At 38.5% G+C, this 22,837-nt stretch overlaps 1 long non-coding RNA gene across 1 annotated transcript in view; it reads left to right on the top strand.

Moving 5' to 3' along the window:
- LOC116575378 overlaps positions 1-22,837 on the top strand; it is a 46,038-nt gene that overhangs the window by 21,771 nt on the left and 1,430 nt on the right. Inside the window, exon 2 of the long non-coding RNA XR_004279746.1 lies at positions 20,937-21,238. This is a non-coding gene — a long non-coding RNA (uncharacterized LOC116575378). The remainder of the gene's footprint in view (positions 1-20,936; positions 21,239-22,837) is intronic.

Genomic DNA, 22,837 nt, shown 5'->3' with positions numbered 1-22,837 from the left:
ATGGATTCTAAGGAACGAGACAGGTACAAGTGTGTGCCATTAATTGAGATTAAATGTCCTCCATAAAGGTTTGTAACATTTCAGCATGTAAACGGGGTTTCAAGCACTAGGCCAACTCTGAAAAATCTACTTATGCTGTTTTTTAATCATTAAATGGAAAGAAGGGGTCTGGGGAGAGAGGCAGGGTGAAAACAGCACGAAGAGGGATATGCTGAGAACGTAGTAGAAAATCAAAAGGTTTCCTAACACCTGGGCAAATTTAAGTATGTTTAGGAGAGGCAATTTAGAAATCTTGAGTATAACATGGCCTGAAAATTAGAAATCAGAATTCACTTTTTTTTTAAGATTTTTTTTCTTTTCTTTTTTTTTTTTTTTAAGATTTTATTTATTTATTTGACAGAGAGAAATCACAAGTAGATGGAGAGGCAGGCAGAGAGAGAGAGAGGGAAGCAGGCTCTCTGCTGAGCAGAGAGCCCGATGCAGGACTCGATCCCAGGACTCTGAGATCATGACCCGAGCCGAAGGCAGCGGCTTAACCCACTGAGCCACTCAGGCGCCCCTTCTTTTTTTTTTTTTTTTTTTTTTTGATAGACAGAGATCACAAGTAGGCAGGGAGGCAGGCAGAGAGAGAGAGAGAGGAGGAAGCAGGCTCCCTGCTGAGCAGAGAGCCCTTATGAGGCTCCATCCCAGGACTCTGGGATCATGACCTGAGCCGAAGGCAGCGGCTTAACACGCTGAGCCACCTAGGTGCCCCCAGAATTCATTTTTAAGGCTTTTAACAGAAATAAGTGGGATTTAATATTTGAACTTGTGTTCATACTTTTTACTAAGCAAAACCAAGAACATCATGTTTTTATTAAAAGAAAAAAACACAAAGAATGATCTTCACTTGTTGAGGGAGTCTTGTTTGAGTAATTACTTTCCTTATTCCCAGACTGTTTGAACAGTGGCTGTGTCACAAATGGTTTTTTGAAAGGTGAATTCACAGGGCCCTGGTTTTTGTCTTTTCCTTTTGGAGAGGACCACATGGTAGAATACTTAGGGAGAGCAACATTTGCTTGAAAGGCAATGGGTAACGGAAAGTCAGGGGTAAGGGAAGTGTCACTGAGCCCTCACAGACTGGCCCGGAAGGCCTCCTGCAGCCCGGTGAAAACCACAAGCACCAAGAATCATGGACACAGGGTGCCTCTTAAATCAATCCCTCTTCGGATCCTGCCCCACTTTAAAGCAAAAAGCAATGCATCCCTTGTCCTCACTGAGGAACTGACCTTTAATGTAACAATTTACTCTAAATTTAGACTCCTGCCAACTTTACACTGGAGACCAGAGATTGTGTTATAATAGCAACTATTTAACTTGGGTTACTCTCTGGCCATTCAAAAAGAGAGGTCACCTCCCCCGAGCAATTTGTCATCTGAAAACAAAAAGGGGAATTTAAATGGGAAGGGCATTTCAACATTTCTACTAAAAAAAATATTTTTAAATGGATAACATTTACTTATAATGATGATGATAATGAGAAGGAGGAGGAGGGGGAAAAGGAGGAGGTGCTGACCCTGCCTTCTTACTGTGAGCCAGATGCTATAGAAGGCACTTTCAGGGGTCGTGATTTTTCATCTTAAAAATTAACCTCATGAGGTTTGTCCTGCTGTTTTAACTTATAGATGGGGAACCTGAGATTTAGGATGACATCCTCGCCCAAAGTCACACAGCAAGGGTGAGGCTCCGGCCCAGGTGCACTCAACTGTAGATTTCACTGTTCCTGCTTTTCACTTCACTCTTTGGGGGTGAACAGAAAAGGGAGGCGTGGGTATTGTCGTGATAAATATAGAAAAAGTATCTAGAAACAGGAAAAAAGTCAAGAGATGACAGGAAGAAAGACAGACTAAGGAAAAAATCGAGTTGACAGAAAAACAAGAGGAGGGGTCTATTGCCAGAAGGGGAAACTGAGGCCGTAAGTCTTTGGACAGTGTGTGTATATTCTGGGGTGCTGCTGGAACAACAGGGAGGTCGAGGTTCAGATCCTAGACCCTCTCTGACAAGTGTTTGCCTGAGTTTGTTTCCTCCTGGGCAGGGAGATGAGCTGAGTGAGGCTCGGGTGGCCATTCGGGGCCACAAACACAGGCTCTGTAGCAAGTTCTCTAACCTTCCTCACTAGTGCCGTTTTCTCATTCATAAGATGGGCCTAAAAGCAGTGCTTAGCTCACAAGGCTACATGTACAATGCCCAGAACACACATGGTATGTTTCAATAAATATTCATGTTCTTATATGAGAAATTGGAGCCTCATTAACCCTGATCATCATTTAGGAGGATTAGATGCTAAGTACAGAGTATCAAGACAAGACTCAATCAACTATTGTCATTTCTATACTGAGGTTTAATTCCTTTCTTTTCTTTCTTTGTCTCTCTTGCCTCCCTTCCTTCCCTCCTTTCCTTTCTTCCTTTTCTTTCTTTCTCTCTCTCTCTTTTTTAAAGATTTTATCTACTTGACAGAGAGAGAGAGAGAGAGAGAGAGAGAGCGAGCACACGCAGGTGAGTGGCAGGCAGAGGGAGAGAGAGAAGCAGACTCGCCACTAAGCAGGGAGCCTGACGTGGGACTCCATCCCAGAACCCTGGGATCATGACCAGAGCCCAAGGCAGATGCTTAACTGGCACCCAGTGCCCTCCCTTTCTTGTCTTGTCTTGTCTTTTGTTGTCTTGTCTTTTCTTTTCCTTTTTCTTTCCTTTTGTTTTCTTTTCCTTTCTTTTTCTCTTCTCTTCTCTCCTCTCCTCTTCCTTTTTTATTTCTCTTTCTTCCCTCTCTCCTCTCCTCTTCTTTCTTGCACTTGAGAGCTTTCTATTTCCAACCCTAAATCAATGTTAGCAGCCTTTCTGAGTTGAATACTTTTTTTTTTCTTAAGATTTTATTTATTTATTTGACAGAGAGAGAGATCACAGGTAGACAGAGAGGCAGGCAGAGAGAGAGGAAGGGAAGCAGGCTCCTTGCTGAGCAGAGAGCCCGATGCGGGACTCGATCCCAGGACCCCGAGATCATGACCTGAGCAGAAGGCTACATGTGGCTTAACCCACTGAGCCACCCAGGCGCCCCTGAGTTGAATGCTTTTAAAATCTGGCTTTACCAGCATTCATTCTAATCTCTGGACATAATTCTTCCCAAGGCTCTTGCCCTCAGTAAACCAGTTTAACAATGTAGCTTCAAAAATTCGGATCAACACAACTAGCTTGTTCCTACCATAGAACCAATATTGAGGGAAACAGATTGAAGATCTGAATTGGTGTCTGTAAACGTATGGTGAATTTAACCATGCCTCACACTGGGATCTTTCATTTATATTTTATGAACAGTATGTCCTAGAAGGGGGCAACTGAGAGAAACAGCTCCAACCGAAAGCAGGGAGGGAAGAAGAGTTAGAGAGCTATAAAATGGATACACAATCTGGGATAAGAGTAAATGGACACAGAAGGAAATCAGAAAAGCTATCTTTTTTAAGTTTTACAATGTGCGTATTGGCACATGATGGCTTGCTTACAGCTGGGTCAGAGCAAACTGCTGTAATCTCTTGAGATATGTCCAAACATCCAATGTTTGACTTGTAAGAACCTAGTGCTGAGATTTTTCACTGAGTCATTGCTTCTTAAACATCGCAGGTGAGAATACAAAGATTATTGTAGAGGTAGGTTCTGGTGCTTGGTCCATCATTGGCAATGGGCCATTTTAGTTGCTTGGCCCCGAAGGCAGCTTATTACTGTATTTGAGGAAGGTGTGGGGAGTGAAATAGTATTAAGTACAATTTAGAAAAGCCATCCTGGTCCTTCAGTCTTTTACAGACACTTTATTTATGAGGTATAACGAAATGTGGGATCCCTGCATGAAATTTGTATTCTAAAAATAAAAATGTGCTGTGTGCATCTAGACTAAGTCAGGCAGAGGAAGAAGTAGAGGAATAATGAGCAACTCTCCTTCCCTTTAAACTCAAGAGCTACTCCCAGAAATTTCCAGATTCAGCTAAAACATCAAACTCATCTTTTTAGTTAAAAGTCAGTGCTATGCTTAGAATAGGAAAACTAGAACTGTTTTATCTTTTATCTAATAAGACATTTCTGTTTATTACAATGGAAAATGTTTAGCCTATTAAGATATCACTCTTAGAATCTAATGACTGAAGAAGTATCTGTCAAAAAATTTAAATCAATACATAGTGTCTGTGTAGGGACAACACTGGCTTTTCAGGGGCCTACCTCAGTTGGAAGTTTTTATTTTAGGGTCATGTGAATTTGTAGATCCCTTAGAAGAATTCCCTATGTTCTGAGAGCATTTAAAAGTTACTTCATTCGTTTGTTCTACTTAGCAGTAGGACTTGATATTTTTAACTTTGGAGGAACTGAGAGATAAATAAACTGTGGGATTTTTTGTTTTGTTTTGTTTTTTTAAAAAAAGTTCCTTCATTAATGTTGACTGTATTTCTGATACTTTGGGGGATACTCATACAGATAGTCCAAGTTAGATAACACTGTAGTACTCATCACAACCACAGGATGGCAGGATGCTAACACTTTTGATTGTATTTCAGAAAAACTTCCTTTACCTTCGGAAGTTCTCTTCACAATCTTTTTTGGATGGGGCAGAAGAGTGTTTAAACAACCAGTGTTCTCTCTCTCTCTCTCCCTCTCTCTGTCTTTCTGTATGTGTGTATGTGTGTAATTTTACTTTATTTTATATATTTGTGTTTGATAAGCGGATAAGTGTGATGTCAATCAAATATTTCATTTGCAAGAATCAACATAAACAATAATTATATTTGTCATAAAATAATTGTGCTTTTCTGGACCAAATAGACCATCATTCTAAAACTCTAACTACTGGCTTATTCGAAACCATTAGTGTGTCAGTTAATTAGTGGAGGATATAACTCCATTTCTCAGGTAAGCTAGAAGAAACAATAAACCTATTTCTGGATTCTCAATTTTAGTGTTTCCCTAAGGAAGAGAGTCAGAATTTGCACTACTTTCATTTCCAAGAGGTGTAGAGAAAGAATATGACTGATTCTATGCCCCTGAGTGATTGAGGATCACCATATCAATTTCAGAAATAAGTATCTCAACTGGGCTTTTCAAAGTTCAGGATGAAAAGCTTAGATAAACTTAAACAGGACATTAAAATATGCTGGGTAAGACTAGCATTAAGTTGGGTCAGTTTTAGGAAACATCTCCTTTATACTGAGAGTTTTTGCACTTTTCTGGGTTTTTATACTTAGCACAATTAAACACTTTTATAATTTTAATTATGATTAAGTACTTGAAAAAAGAAGGCTTAGTTTAGGAAAAAAAAAAAATGGAATGAAATTTTAGAGTGTAAAGACCTAAATTGCCTGGACATGGTAACATTATAAGACTTTCTTTTTGTCACTGAATTTTTTTAAAGTGAACTTCGAAGTTTTAATTTGATTTGATTGTTTCTGTTTAGTGGTCTTTCTTTACATAAATAAGTGTTGTTTTTAGCTATTTAAATAATTTGTTTTCTCTCTGAAAGACATATTATCTAACTAATGTGAATCTAACTTCTTTATTTATAGACTTTTAGGTCAGGGAAATTAAAGTGTATTATTACATTCTCTAAAGCTACCAAACAGAGACCAAAAAAAAAAAAAAAAAAAAAAAAAGAATCCATTTATTAAATTCATGTGAATGGATGAAATCTTAAATTAGTTAACAGGTGTTAACTATTTTTACAATTAGTGTACATTTATATTTATGTAATTAGTAAATATATGATTTGATAGTGTCTTATATATGTTATATGTATTGAATGTTGGAAATTCGTCATGTATAGCGAATCTGGGGTTTTGTGGTTATGTCTTTTCATATAACAAATATAACATATATTTCACTCATTTATTCATTTTTAAAAGGAAGTGTTTAAAGGGGGAAAACTGACTTCTGGAAATGATTATGTGGTATTTTCAAGATATTACTCTTTAAAAATGAAACGCTCTTCCTTTTATAATAACTAATAAGTTTTGAACTATGGAGTAAGTTTCATTCTCTTACTCTTATCACACGACTGGCATTATGTATAATTGGCAATGATTTGAAAATATGAGAGGCTTTTTATATTTCCTACTTCTTCCTCTTTAGTTTTGAGTATTTTCTGTGTCTATCCTAGGATATAGAACTACTTCATCAAAGTGGGGAAGAGTGAGTGTATCTACCTGATATACACCCTCAGATACCTACAACTATTCAGTCACTCCATACTATGTAATAATAGTTTTGCCCGTGTGGTCTGTCTGTCTCCCTTACTTAGTTGTAAGCTCCATGAGGCCAAGACCACATCTACTTTGCTCACCGTTACATTCTCAGTGCCTAAAATAGTACCTGGAACGTTATGAATGTCTTGTGGCTATTGGCTTGCGACTAGTTAGTGTTGCGTGAGACTGATGTGACACAATCAGGACCCAGAGATCTGGGCAGTCCTTGCTGTCTGTTCACTACTTCACTGACTCCATTCAAAAATCTCTCCCAGGTACATCCCTCCATTAGAAGAACAAGTGGGTTATTGGTCTTTTCACTGGGCAAGAAAGTGTTCTCCAGGAAATGAAAAATCACTTGCTTGGTCCAACTCAGTGCCCACAATTTGATAACAGCTTGGGGTGATCAGCCTTTCCCTAGGACACTTTTCCTTGGAGGAGGCATAAGGGATATGAGAAAAGCGGAAGGAGAAATAAAGAGAAGGTATATGCTTCTGCTTCCACCTTGTCTATTCTCTTTCCCTTCTCACTGGACCATCTGGACACTGCCCCTGTGAACGCCTGACCGTGGGCTTGCTCTTGAGCCGTCTCTCTGTTTTACATCCCACATTCTATCCATCAGCACATTCTGTAGGCACCTCCATTGCTACAATCCTGGTTGAAGCCACCGCTGTCTCGCACTTAAATTACTGTAATAACCTCTTGATTGATCCTCCTGATTCTGTCATTGGTCTTTTCACTCTGTTATCAACACACTGGTCAGAGTGATACCTTAAAACTAAAAACAGAGCATGTCAGTTTTCTGCTCAAAAACTTTTGCTGGCTTCCCATTTTACATGCAAAGCCCAAATCCTTACAACTGCCTATCAGATCTGGTCCCCTGTATTTCTCTGTAATCAACGTCTATGGCTCTTCCCCTAAGATAATTCACTTCAGCCATACACACCTTCCTACCATTCCTGAATCCACACGACTCACTCTTGTTTCAGGGCCTTTGAACTACCTAGGCCTACAGCCAGGAATCATTTTCTCCCAAGATATCCTCATTCCCTTACCTCCTCTAAGTCCTGGCCCGAATATTTCACTCCAGTGAGAGCTTTCCTGAACACTGCACTTAAAATCGCCACCCACCGCTCCTCCTGCCCCCAACAATCCTTAATTTCTCCCTAAAGCAAGTAATACCATCTGATGGCTTATTTATTTGTTCACTATCTGCCCTGGCATCTTAACACGTGAATCCACTCACCAGCCGAGTACTACAGGTGCTTGCCAAGGTCCCTGGGGTAAGGAATTTTGTTTGCTTGTCTCACTGCCTATCACGACTATCTGTTAGAGTCCATGACACATGTAGGTACTAAGTAAACACCGTTGAATAAACTACTCACTGAAGGACAAATCCAAATCCTCTGGTAAAGCTTCATGTGTCACTGACTAGGCAGCAGCCTTGGTAGGAGGACTTGAATTTCCGCCGTGGTCAATGTTTTGAAGGTCAAAAGAAAGATACTTGCTGCCTGAACTTTACCCTCCCTTTGGTTCCAGAAGTGCATCCCCTGTCCTCCTCAAGCTGTGTGGGGTGAGGTGCCAGGTCATGAGGGTGGGGGCATTAATAGGAACCTGAGAATTTGTATCAGGATTTCAGAAGGGAAGCTGGGGAGTCATGTGCTTTATACCCAGTGAAAAGTAACAATATAAGGCAGAATAAATGTATACCTTGGGAACCAGAGGAGAGACATCGTTTCTGGCTGATGTGAGATCATTAACTCAGGGTGAATGGGACAATTTTGTTAGCGGAGAATAGGAAAGAGAGTTCTCATGAATGTGTGCTCTGGGAGTGAATGGCGTAAGACACAGATTGAGTCAGTAAAGTGCATGGAATTTTGAGGTAAAAAGCAAACATATGTTGTCAAGTAAACCTACAAGCCTAGTGCAGGGAAAAGGGTTCTAGTCCTAGTTTTGCTAAGCATCCCAAGTAGCATCATAAGTTGTGTAGAACCCTCAGAATTCTCATTTGGGAATCAGGAGAGGCAAGTGTGCGTTCTAGTCCTTAAAAAGACACAGAAGACAGGATCAGATTCTGGAGAATTTTTGACTTTCAAATGTTCAGGTTCAAGTTCTTCTCCAAATTAACTTGACCTGGAATCTCAAGAAAAGAACCTGCTTGCTAGCAAAACATTATAGATGAAAGTGATTCAGACAAGAAATCTAAGTGATAAGGGTAAATAAGTAATCAAGGAATTGACCAGGCCGACACTGACCATGCTGTCCTTCTCTAACAAGGTCACATATGGCTGGTGACTAACAGAGAGCCCATGATATCAGATGCCTGTATGGGAAGATTTACCTTCAGGAGAAACACACCCATGTTCATTGTTAACATCGGACGCATTACTAATGGCTAGTTCAGGCCCAGGGAAATCAAAAGGGTATTCCAGAGGAAGGAAAAGTGGCAACATCACCAACTGACCCTTCTAAACACTACCTATAGGTACCATAGTTTGTCACAAAAAACAGGTACGTTCTTTCGTGTTTGATTGAGGAGGATGACCTAAAGAGCAAAGGAAAGTTCTGAACATCCAGGTGTGCGTGAGATGTGCAGAAGAGGGTAAAACTCCCAGTGACCAGGAAGGAAAAGACAAACTTAGGCACAGCTTCACGACTTCACCACACAGGGTCCCATGGAATGTCACAGGAATTAGATCATCGGGTTCACACAGGCTTCATTAATTTTTCATAGCTTCCTGGAGCACAGTCTGGAAGAAATAAAGACCTTAGCCACGTGGGTGAGAAAGAATCTAGACCACCTGTAATGTCTTCCTGGGAGGGGAGAAGGAAGGTTGATGCATTTGCCAACCGTTGGTGGAGATTTATTGTCATAAATGAATTTGAAGTTCAATTTACAAAGTTTTTCTTTTTTTTTTTTTTTAAGTATTGTACACGGACAACTTATTTTTTTTCCTCAGAGATCTCACTGCTCATTATGCATGAAATCCCAAAGTCTTGGTAAAGCAAATACAACATGCTTGCTTTTGCCCTCTGAATTGATAAGGTCAAAGAAGTAGGAAACCCTGCAAAAATGTCCTGGGTGAAAGAGGGGATTTTGTGCATAGAACTGAGTGAGGTAATGAATGCATTTTTTTTTTTCAACACACAAGGGAAACCCACTATTTGGTGGGAACTGTGATGGGCATATGCCTGAAAGCTAGGATGTGCCAATGGGCCAACAAGGTTAGGACTTGCAGCACCAGTAGAGGATGTGCTGATCCTCTGGTTTCCTGTGAAGGTCCCCGTATGGAGCCTTCTCTCAAGTCCTCCTACTCTAGTTTAGAAGTTTCTGATCACGCCCACTCTCCTTCTGGTATTGCCCCTTCACTTCCTCACTCCACACTCCTGGTACCAGCACTATCATGGGACCCCTGGGTTACCTCAATGTACTCAATATTCCACCAACTCTCTTTGCTTCCTCGGCGTGCTTTGTCCAGTCTGCTCCCATTCCTGTCAGTACCCTCTTTCAGAACTACCCACAAAGAGAGACTTCCAATACACATACTCACTCCAAGGCACTAGTAACTGAAAACAACTTAAACTGATATCCCTTCATCCTAACAGGGAAACCAAGAGTTAGACAGTGCCTGGCTCAATGTCAAGTGATGGAAGGAGGGATATTTGCGCTGAGAGTGTGCTGACAAGGCCTCCACTGATGCATAAAAACAGCCCTTCCTACAACAGTTCGTACTGATGGTTCAGGATCCTAAGTTCTTACAGCCAAACATTGATGAACAAAATGTTCTATTTTTTTGTTTGTTTGTTTGTTGTTTTTTTTTTTTTTCTTAGAACGATGTGTCAATATAAGCTGGAAGTAGAAACAAAATCTCTTTGATTTTTTTTTATTTTCCTTTTTTATATTTTCTTTTGCGTTATAGCAGGAAACTTTTGTAAGCTACTGACACATAAATTTTAAAGCTTTCCCTGTGTCTTGGTTCCCTTACTACAGAAAAATCTTTAAAACCTTTCGGAAAAAAGGCAAGTTGCCTATGAAGAAAGAATTTTAAAAAACTAAAGGTGTATAAAGAAACCGTGTTAGAAGGATGGAAAGAGAATACCAGTGGGAGAAATGGGAAGATTTGATTTGGAAAGCAAAGTAAAAAATACATGTAAACAACTAGAAAATATGAGAATAAGGAAGTTGAACATTAAGGTACTTCTTTTGTAGAACCGAAATAAAGTGCAAATCTGTATATTGTGAAAAGAAGTGAAAGGAAGAACGAAAAGGAACGAAAGGAAGGGAGACATCCAAAGAAAAGCAAGTTATGAATATTCTGAATATTTATTTTCTCTAAAATTACTTTTTAATATATGATGTCATACTGAGACTTGACTGGGCTTATTTTATTGCATCATTTTAAATCTCTATTGAAAAGTCAAGCCAGTTTCTGCTTAAAGCACCCTTCATGAAGAGAAAGCAGCCCTAGGAGAGAAATGATTAAATGGAGACAAATAGAAAACAAGGACAGTGAAAAAAAGGAAAAAAAGAACACAATACCATAGTTATGAAGGTTGGTTTACAAACTCTGAGAGGAAGCGTGGGTAGTAGCTAGCCTGCTTGTAGTTAGATAGATCTGGACTTAAGTTCTGACACTGGGCAAGTTGCCTATGAAGAAAGACTTTGCTGACTTTGGTGGTGGTGTGGATGGGCCTTGGCCGGTTTTCTTAAGCTCATCTGTCTGATTCAGCTCCAAACCCTTGAGCCTGCAACAGGGCCTGGCACACAGAAGGGATACACTTAGTGTCTGTTGAATGAATGGTTGAATGACTCCCCCAACATGAATAATAATTCTTATCCAATGGGGTTGTGGTAAGATTCAAGTTAGACTGTATCTATTCTCTTAGTATTAGAATATTGTCCTTATTGAAAGTGGAATGTATTTTGGGTAATGTGGAATTATGCATGCAAGGGCCAGCTTTTCACAAGCTCCTGACACATCATTTAGGATCCAAATTTGTGCTTAGGTATATGTGGTCCCAGAGTTTCTGCTGTGTCATCATGTTACAGACGGCTCTTCTATGTCCCACAACCTCTAATACCCCTGTGCTATACGTTATTATATACCTGCCCCATAAGACAGTACACAGGTAAAGAGTATATAGTTCTACACACAGTACATGTATTAGCTGAACATATTAGGCATTTGGTAAATGATTTCTAAATGAATGAATGAGAGAAAGTTGGCAGACAGTGTAAGAGAGCTTTAGGCACCACTGCCAAGGATCCCCTTGCACACATATAGTCTTCACCACCACATCCTTCTGTGGCCAGATTCGCACAGTGGAGGCAGGCTGCCAGTCACTGGACTCCTCAGTATGCCTCTCCACACTCAAAACACACATCCGTTAATGTCTAAGCCCCAGTTCCCTTGTACCTAGTTATCTCCTAAGATAAAACCAAGATGGTAAAAGGGTGGGATATGGATAAGGAAAAACACACGAATTCAAGCAAGTTTGTGGTTAAGGAAAAAAAAAATACTGAATCATTTTAGAACACTGAAAAAAATAAAATAAATTTAAAAAAATACTGAATCAGATAAAGAGGGAAATCCTTGTAGTTGGGGTAGACATGGAGTTAGTATTGTACCTTATTTTTTCCTCCCTTCCTCTGTGTTCATCTGTTTTGTTTCTTAATTACACATATGAGTGAAATCATATGGTATTTGTCTTTCTTGGACTGACTTATTTCACTTAGCATAATACCCTCTAGTTCTGTCTTTGCAAATGACAAGATTTCATTCTTTTTGATGGCTGAGTAGTATTTCTCTCTCTCTCTCTCTTTCTCTCTCTCTCTCTGTGTGTGTGTGTGTTAATCTACTCATCTGTCAGTGGACATCTGGGCTTTTTCCATATTTGGGCTATTATGGACATTGTTGTTACAAACATTGGGGTGCAGGTGCCCCTTTGGATTGCTATGTTTGTATCCTTTGGATAAATACCCAGTAGTGCAATTTCTGGGTTTTAGGTTAGTTCTGTTTTTAATATTAACTGTTATATTAAAAACTTCATTTATTTCCAGAGAGGTGGGGTAACAATTTCCAAAGTTGAAAGTTCAACATCTTTTCAAGGTTTATCCATGATGAATAGCTCTGAGTAACCAGTTGTAACAAAACAAGTACAAAATATAGCAAGTACAGTGAAATGTTTAATGCTGACTTGGCACCTGACATCTTACATTATTGTAAATAATGCTGCTCTGAACATGGGGGTGCAGCTATCTTTTTGAGTTAGTGACTTTGTTTCCTTTAGATATATTACCAAAAGTGGAATTGCTAGCCTATATGGTAGTTCTGTTTTTAATCTTTTGAGGATCCTTCATACTGTTTCCCATACTGGTTGTACAAATTAACAACCTTACCAACAGTACACAAATGCTCCCCTTTCTCCATGACCATGTCAGCATTTGTTATTTCTTGTCTTTTTGATGATAGTCATTCCAACAAGTATGAGGTAGTATCTCACTGTGGTTTTAATTTGCATTTCCCTAGTGATAGTGAGCATCTTTTTATGAACCTGTTGGCCTTTGTATATCTTCTTTGGAGAAATGTCTATTTAGGTTCTTTGTCCATTTAAAAAACTGGGTTATTTGTTTTTGTTTTTGCTTTGTTACTGAGTTGTATGAGTTCTTTACATAACTTGTTTATTAACTTCTTATCAAATATAAGTTTTGCAAATATTTTTTCGCTTTCCATAGGTTATCTTTTCATTTTATTGATTTTTTGGTTGTTGTTGTACAGTTAGTTTGATATAGTCCCACTAGTTTATTTTTGATTCTGTGGCTTTTGCTTTAAGTGTTATATCAAAAAATCATTACCAAGACCCATGTCAAGGAGAATTATTCCTATGTTTTCTTCTAGAACTTGCATGGTTTTAGGTCTCACATTTAAGTCTTTAACCCATTTTGTTCATGTTCTGAGATATGGGTGCAGTTTCATTCTTTTACATGTGAATATCCAATTATCCCAGCACTATTTATTTAAGAGACTGTCTTCTTACATGAATATTCTTGGCTCCCTTGTCAAATATTAGTTGGCCATATATACTTGGGTTTATTTCTGGGCTTTCTATTTTATTCCATTGGTTTATTTATCTGTTTTTTATGATAATACCAAACCATTTTTATCACTTTATATCTTTTTTTTAAGATTTTATTTATTTATTTGACAGATAGAGATCACAAGTAGGCAGAGAGGCAGGCAGAGAGAGAGAAAGGAGGAAGCAGGCTCCCCACTAAGCAGAGAATCCAATGTGGGGCTCGATCCCAGGACCCTGGGACTATGACCTCAGCCGAAGGCAGATGCTTTAACTCACTGAGCCACCCAGGCACCCCTTGATGACTTTAGTTTTAAAATACAGCTTGAAATCTGGAAATGTGATGCATCTTGCTTTGTTCTTCTTTCTTAGGATTTCTTTGGCTATTTTATATCATTTGTGGTTTCATATAAATCTTATGAGTGTTTTTTCTACTTCTGTAAAAAAAATGCTTTTGGAATCTCGACAGTGATTGCATTGAATATATAGATGCCTTTTGGTAGTACTGACATCCTAATAACATTAATTATTCTAATCCATGAATACAGGATACTTTCTATTTATTTGTATCTTCTTGAATTTCTTTCATCAGCATCTTGTAGTTTTCAGAGATCTTTCACCTCCATAGTTAAATTAATTTCTATGTATTTTATTGTTTTTAATGCTCTTGCAAATGGAATAGATTTCTTTATTTTTCGGAAAATTCATTGTGCACAGACATGCTACTGATTTTTGAATGTTGATTTTGTATCCTACAGCTTCATTGAATTCACTGATTAGTTGTAACAGTATTTGTTTTTTAAGTAGGTTCCATGTCTAGTGTGAAGCCCAGCACAGGACTTGAACTCATGCCCTTGAGATCAAAAACTGAGCTGAGGGGTGTCTGGGTGGCTCAGTGGGTTAAGCATCCTATTCCTGGTTTCAGCTCTGGTCACAGTCTCATAGGTCCTGGGATCAAGCCCCATATCAGGCTCTGTGGTTAGCCTGGAGTCTGAAAGATTTTCTCCTTCTACCCCTCCCCCTACTCACGTGTGCTCTCTCTCTTTCTTAAATAAATTAATAAATCTTTTTTTTTTTTTTTTTTTTTTTTTTTTAAAGAACTGAGCTGAGATCAAGCCTGACACTTAACCAACTGAGCCTCCCAGGAGTCTGGAACAGTATTTTTTTTAATTGAGATTTTATTTTTAAGTAATATCTACACCCAATTTGGGGCTCAAACCCACAACTCTGAGATCAAAAGTTTCACACTCACTGACTGAGCCAGCAGCCAGGTGCCTCAGATCTTAACAGTTTTTTGAGTGAGTCTTTAGGATTTTCTATATATATAGAATCATGTCATCTGCAAAATAGAGGCAATTTTACTTCTTCAGTTTCAGTTCTGATACCTTTTATTTCTTTTTCTTGTCTGCTCTAGTTAGGACTTCCAGTACAATGTTGATAAAAGTGGTGAGAGTGAACACCCTTATTTTGTTCCTGATCTTAGAGGAAAAGCTTTCATCCTTTTACCATTGAGTATGATATGAGCTATGGGTTTATTATATACAGCTTTTATTATGTTGGAATATATTTTTATACAGCCTTTATTATGTTAGGATGTATTTTTCCATGCCTAATTTGTTAAGAGTTTTTATCATGAATAGATGTTAAATTTTACCAATTTTTTTTTCCCCCTGTGTCTATTGAGATGATATAATTCTTTTCTTTAATTGTATAATTGTGATGTATCACACTGACTGATTTGTATATGTTGAACCATCCTTGCTTTGCAGGGATAAATCCCACTGGATCATAGCAAATCATTTTAATGTGCTACTGAATTTGTTTTTTGAGTATTTTACTGAGAATTTTTGTATCTGTAATTTTTAGAGAAATTAGTCTACAGTTTTCTTTTCTAGGTTTTCTGCATCAGGATAATGCTGATCTTGTAAAAGGTGTGTTTCTATCTTTTTGTTCTTTTGTAAGAGTTTGAGAGGGACTGGTGTTAATTATTCTTTAAGTGTTTCCTAAAATTTACTTATGAAGCCATTTAGTCCTGGACTTTTCTTTCGTGGGAAATTTTTTTTTTAAAAGATTTTATTTATTTATTTATTTGACAGACAGAGATCACAAGTAGGCAGAGAGGCAGGCAGAGAGAGAGAGAGGAGGAAGCAGGCTCCCTGGGATCATGACCTGAGCTGAAGGCAGAGGCTTTAACCCACTGAGCCATCCAGGTGCCCCTGTTGGGAGATTTTTGATTACTGTTTCAGTCTCCTTATTAGCACCTGGTCTATTCAGATTTTCTATTTTTTCCTGATTCAGTCTTGGTAAGTTGCATTTTTCTAAGAATTGTTCTATTTCTTCTAGGTTGACCAGGTTATTAGTGTACAGCTGTTCAAGTAATCTCTTATGATGCTTTAAGTTTTTGTAGTATCTGATCAATGTCTCCTTTTTCAGTTATAATTATATTGATTTATGTCCTTTCTTTTTTTCCTTGGTTAGTCTAGCTAAGGGTTTGTCAACTTTGCTTATTTTTTCAAGAACAAACTCTTAGTTCTGGTTAATTTTTTTCTATAATTTTTCTGTTCTGTATTTTATTTATTTATGGTTTAATATTTATTATTTCCTCTACTCTGCTAACTTCGGGCTTAGCTTATTCTTTTTCTCATTCCTCAAGGCCTAGAATTAAGTTGTATATTGGTGAGCTTTTTTGCTTCTTAATGTAGCATTTTTTGCTATAAACTTGCCCCTTAGAACTTCTTTTGCTAAATCTCACAAGTTCTGATATATTATGTTTCCATTTTCATTTGTCTCAAGAAATTTTTTAATTTCCCCTTAATTTCTTCTTTGATCAATTGGTTGTTTAGGAGAATGTTAATAGTCTATATGTGAATTTTCCACTTTTCCTCTTGTTATCAATTTCTAGTTTCATGTCATTGTTCTCAGAGAAGACACTTGCTTTGATTTTAGTTCTCCTGAATTTGCTCATACTTGTTTTGTGGCCTAATACATGGTCTATCCTAGAAAACATTTCATGTGTGCTTGGGAAGAATGTGTATTCTGTTGGTCTTGGACAGAACATTCTGGATAGTTCTGTTAGGTCTATTTGATCCACAGGTTGTTCAAACCTGCCATTTCCTTGAGTGATTCTCCTATCCATTGTGGGGAGTGTGGCATTAAAGTTTCCAACTATAATTATATCAGTATTTATTTCTCCTTTAACCTCTGTTAGTTTTTGCTATATATATTTAGGTGGTCCAATGTTGGGTGCATAAATACTTATAACTTTAATATTTTCCTGATGTATCTATTTAGCCCCTTTGTTATATAATGACCTCTTTGTCTTTTTTTTTTTAAACCATTTTAGTTTAAAGCCTAATTTGTCTGATAAAAGTATAGTTTCCCTTTCTTTGTTGTTGTTGTTGTTACCATTTACTTGAAATATCTTTTTCCACACATTCACTTTCTATGTGTCTTTAAGGCTAAAGTGTCTTGTAGGCAGCATGTTGTTGGATCTTGTTTTTTTATTTCTTTAACCTGCTCAGTCATTCTATGTCTCTTAATTGGAGAATTTAATCTGTTTACATTTAAAGTAATTATTGAAATGTAAGGACTTAGTATTGCTATTTTGTTAATTGTTTTTTGATTCTTTTGTGGATCCACTGTTCCTTACTTCTCATCCTACTTTTGTGTGTGTGTGTGTGTGTGTGTGTGTGTGTGTGTGTGTGTTAATGGCTATTGATACCAGTGTGCTTTGACCTCTTTATCTTGTTCTTTAATTACATTACTACAGGATTTTCCCTCATGGTTATTTTGAGGCTTACATAAAATATCTTAAACACCCTATTTTAAACTGGTAACACCCAAATTCAATATAATTCATATGCTTTAGGGTTTTACTTCTTCCCCTCACATTTTAGGTTATTATTAGGTTAGGTTATCATTAGGATGAGCAGGTTGACCAAAGTCCCTTCCTCTTAGAAACTTTTTGGACTCTTCAAGATGGAATGCTGTTAGCAGAAATAAATAAATATCATGATTATGTGGGAACAGACACTGCACCCTGGAGGCTGATGGTCACAGAAGAAATTTTCCAGTTTGGGGGCATTACTATATACCTATGTATTAAAGAGGAAAGGAAAAATGGATGCTAGGATAGGTAATAATAAGAGCTAACACTCATCTAGTGTTTTCTACCAGTTATTGTGCTAAATTCTCAAATATATTCATTCATTTGTGTGTCACAACAGCCTGTGATGTAGTTACTATCACTATCCATTTTATTTTCAGAAACTTGAGGCTTAGATTAAATTTTTAAGACAGCTAGTAAGTGGGGGAGCAGGCATTTCATCTATAGTTTCTTTATTTTATAATATGAGCACTGAATCATTATACATTAGCATGTAGTAAGCAAAATGATTTTCAATAGTTCATACATCTGGTGTTTTATATAGTGGGGATGTAAGTACATCCACTCTTAGGGAGAACTAAACCAAGAAGCACTGATAGTTTAATCAGATAGGGCATGTTAGGGTAGCCATGTAAGTGTTGAAGTTCCAGACTTCAAAATTTCAGGCCCTGAACCAACAGTATTCTAGAGGTTACATTAAAAGGTTTTTGTGTACTGGTTATAGAACTGGAGATTTTAATTCAATGTGGTAGTACTCCTAAGCCCTAACTCTGGATCCTATCTATTTAACTATCTATTTAAAATTTTCTCCCTCTTACTCACAACATTGTTTATAAGAAGAGACTAAGTCATGGATTGGCATTCCTGGAGAGATCTTCAAGAAAGCACTAAAGATTGATCATAAGTGATTTTTAAAATTTTTATTATTTTCTTAATTTATATTTTTATAACTTTTAATTTTTTAATAAACATATAATGTATTATTAGCCCCAGGGGTACAGGACTGTGAATTGCCAGGTTTACACACTTCACAGCACTCACCATAGCACATGCCCTACCCAATGCCCATAACCCCACCACCCTCTCCCTACCCCCCTCCCCGCGGGATCATAAGTAATTTTGCAAGTATTTGTAGCTTATGTAAAAGGATTAAGTGTATAACTCTATTTGCAGTCTCACAGTGGCTACTAAATGTTAACTAATTGTTGCTAGTCAGACAGTAGAAAGTTATTGTATCAGAGCCCTGGAAGAAAGAAATGGCACTCTCCAACAAGAAACTTCAGTAAAGGTGACTTGTTAGTAGTTAAGGGACTATTTACTGGGTTAAAGGAAACCAATGAGAGGATGATGAAGCACTATAATGCTAATAACTGCAGGAAACCAACATCCACCAAGAGAAGAAACAATTGATGGAAACTTCTAAGAGTAACTCTACTTCTAGAGGTCAACATACAGGACCTTTGGCCTTGTGTGAAGAGCCTCGGCTTACCAATGGTAATTTGGATGGAGGGAGCCGGAGGATAAATGCACTGAACTTCCTCCTTCCCACCCTCTGAGTCACTGCTCATGCCATCCATGACAAAATCTAGTTAGAAGAGGACAGGAAACTTGTTGGTACAGTCAAGTAAGATCAGCTCCCAGGTTGCAGAACAGGATGGAGAGCGTAGGGGATAGACCTATAGAGGCAAATGGAAATATTCTAGAAATATATATTTTATGTAGTCACAAGTTAACTTTCATCTTTCTATCCCCATCACACCCCATTAAGACTGTGGAGGAAAATGGGAAGGGACTTGGCATTCTCTCCCTGATAAAAGTCCCTGAGCTTTTCTTATGCTGATAAGTCAAACAAGGACAGAAAACTAGACATTGTATATTTATAATACAATGGCGCACAACAGATTTCCACTATAAGAGGATAACTTTGCCTTGTGCTGCTACGAGGTAGTTGATAAGCTGCACTAGGTGAGTCCTAATGAAGGCCATAAGACCTCTGTATTCACAGTTATATGATCCCAACGGCTGTCCAAAGGCAAAAACAATAAAAATCAGGATTTATTTTCTGCGACTGTACTTACCTATTAATCTGGTATCCCTTGGGCCTCATTTAAATGTCCTTATGCAGGGCACCCGGGTGGCTCAGTGGGTTAAGCCTCTGCCTTCAGCTCAGGTCATATCTCAGGGTCCTGGGATGGAGCCCCACATCAGGCTCTCTGCTCAGCAGGGAGCCAGCTTCCCTGCCTCTCTCTGCCTGCCTCTCTGCCTACTTGTGAACTCTATCTCTCTCTGCCAAATAAATAAATAAATAACAAATAAATAAATAAATAAATAAATGTCCTTATGCTAGCCCTGACCCCCAGATTGTGCACAGTCTAGGTCTACACTTATAAAATAGTCCATGATCTAGATTTAAAAAATTAAGATTTTATTTATTTATTTGACAGGCAGAGATCACAAGTAGGCAGAGAGGCAGGCAGAGAGAGAGGAAGGGAAGCAGGCTCCCCGCTGAGCAGAGAGCCGGATGCAGGGCTCAATCCCAGGACCCTGGGATCATGACCCAAGCTGAAGGCAGAGGCTTTAACCCACTGAGCCACCCAGGCGCCCCCAATTTTTTTTTTTAAAGATTTAATTCATCCATTAGACAGACAGAGATCACAAGCAGGCAGAGAGGCAGGCAAAGAGAGGGAGAGGAGGAAGCAGGCTCCCCTCTGAGCAGAGAGCCCAATGCGGAGTTCGATCCCAGGACCCTGGGATCATAACCCCAGCTGAAGGCAGAGGCTTTAACCCAGTAAGCCTCCCAGGTGCTCCAGATTTTTATATTTTTTAGTCTTCAGTGTCTCGGCCTTTACTAAAACTCACTTCTCCTGGGTTCTTTTCTGATGGAGCCTGCATAGCCTTTGGATATACAAACTGAGAAACCAATTCAAGAAGAAATGTGCTTAATGGTAAATAAATTTTTGATCTATTGCCTCATTTATAATAGGAAAGGGATCTTCAATGGCTCATTTCACAGAAGTTTCTAAAGTAGGGGATTCTTTGTTTACCTGTCAAATCACAATGGGAACCATCTTGACTACTCAGTGGTATAAAGTTAATGTTGTTTATTGTCTTTAAGATGTCATTCCTTTATTCAGACATGCATTTACTCAATATCTGCTATGTGCTAGGCATCAAGTTAGTGCTGGGAATGTTGACAATAAAGCACTCCGGCCATCGGTAAGACGCTCACAGTTAAAACGCTCTGAAACATGTCAAAGAGACATAGTGAGATGAGGTCTACAGGTGCACGATCTCAGGGACTACTGGATTAGAGAGGGGAAGAAACTATTACAAATTGGGAAGCAGAAGGGGATGGAAGGACGGGAAAGGCTTCTCTTTGAACCAAGCTCTGAGAAACTATTAGGAAGGAGCTAAATGAAGAATGGAAAACTTTCTAGACTTCCAAAATGGCATGACAGCATGGGATATTTGAGAAACAGTAAAATGGAAAGAGGGACTGTCATAAGGAGTAGCTAGAGATGATACTGGGAAATGAGATAAGTTCTTACGGTCGTTATAGGTCAAGCATAGGATTTTGGACTTATACATTATACAATGGACTTCATTTCATCACCCAAAAAGGATGAAAACCCAAGAGATTATACACAGTACATTTGTACGTTTTTTGATAAGAGATGTGGCAGAGACAATGCTATTCACTGTGCCATTTAATTTTTTTTTTCTAGGCACATTTTCCAGACTCCTGTCATCTCTCTGGGGCCATAAGACTTGCTCTGATCAATGGAATATGTGCTAAAGTAATGAACACCATCACTCTAAAGGGTCCAGCCTCAAATATCCTGCATCATGTTCCACATTCTGTCAATTCACTTGTCAAGCGATCAAAATGTAGGTGATCTAGGAGAGGAGTCCAAGGAAGCCCTAGGAGATAGTGGAGCTATGGGAGGATCTTTTGTCATCACTTGAAGAATTGTCCAGGAGAGCAGCCATTAAACTATGGCATGAAGAAGGAATAAACTTTGTTGAGGTAAGCTGCTAGGATTTGGTGTCTGTTCTTTTAGAGTAGGAAACATGAATTACACTGACTAATCCAAGAGAGTTCATTGGATCCTCAGCAAGGGAATAATATAATTAAGTTTATATTTTAGTAAGATTAGCAGCATAGAGAGGATAAAGTAGGGATGGTATGGAAAACTTGGAAGTGGGGAGACCAACCCTATGATTAGTGCAATAATCCAAGCAGGAAAGGAAGATGTCTTGATTTACAGTAGTGGCAGCAAAAATGGCAAGAAGATACATTTACAGGGTATTAACAGGCTAGAATCATAGTACCCTGGGATTAGTTTCAGGGATCTTAGCCTTGCCTCCACCCTAGAATCACCTGAGGAGATTTTAACAAGGTCAATAACCATGCTGCACCTGAGATCAAGTAGGTCAGAATCAACATATTCATAAACTCCCCAGGTTATTTCAATGTGCAGTCAAGCATGAAAACCACTGTTTTAGAGCCATGGTCTCAGAATATTGTCCCTGGACAAGAGGTATCCATGTCACCTGGGAACTTGTTAGGAATGCAAATTCTCATGCCCTACCTAGGCTGACCAATTGCTTGTATTTACCTGGGACTGAAGGGCTTTCTCATAAAGGACTCCTAATAATAAAATTTGATAGTCCCCTATATCAGACCTACTAAACTTAAATTCAAGGGGTTGGGCCCACCAATCTGCGTTTATATCATCAATCCATAACATCCTATTTGCCATATAATAAGCTATTGCCATTTTGTTGAATGAGTAAATGAAGAATCTAAAATATCTTCCCTATACTCTTCGTACAAAGCCAGGCTCCTTTAGCTCAGATTACACGAACTTACTGCTTGGAAGTACCCAGGTTAGTGCTTCAGTTTCAGAAGACTTAAAATTAATTCCAGTTAGGAGCTAAATTAATTCTTTGTTTCTAATCAGCAATCTTTTGGGGGCATTGTTTTTGTCTTGTATTTTGCCTAGTGTTGATTTTTCTGGGCATTAAGCCCAGTCGGAACTAATTTGTGTTTGTTTTTCCTTCTACTAATGCTTCCAATTTAATATAGAAATGGTCAATTTCCTCATTATTATTATTACTCACTTCATTTAGTAGAATAAAGATGTCCCAACGCCTAGGCACAGGGTCAAAAGTCAGACCTCAGGTTTTTCTTCTGCCTCTTACTGAGTGACCCCAGTGCATGTGGGTAAATAGCCAAGTGAACACAAACACGCCCTCTACAGCCGGAGTGGGATTCAGGGATTAGCCAGTGCAGCCTTGTTTTCACACATAAGGAGAGCAACCCCACACCATGGTTTGTCAGGAAATATTATCCTGGAGTGATTATTACTGTGGCCCCCCCTCCTTGTTAAGAGTGTCCTCGTTTGGACTATGGTCTCCCAACATATGAGGAATTTGAGAGTTAATATGAGCTAAGACATGCAATAGGTTAGTGACAGAACTGGACATATGGAAAAAATGTTCTGCCTTTTCATAAATCAATTTGCTTTTCCAACAATTCAGGATGGTATGGTTTCTAGTTTCAAGTTTTATTATATATACCACTGTAACAATTTGACAAAAATATATATGTCACCATGTCCCG

This window comes from Mustela erminea, chromosome 16, assembly GCF_009829155.1.
Source record: "Mustela erminea isolate mMusErm1 chromosome 16, mMusErm1.Pri, whole genome shotgun sequence".
NCBI lineage: Eukaryota > Metazoa > Chordata > Mammalia > Carnivora > Mustelidae > Mustela > Mustela erminea.
The sequence above is the reverse complement of the archived record's forward strand: the minus strand, read 5'-3'. Positions and strand labels throughout refer to the sequence as shown.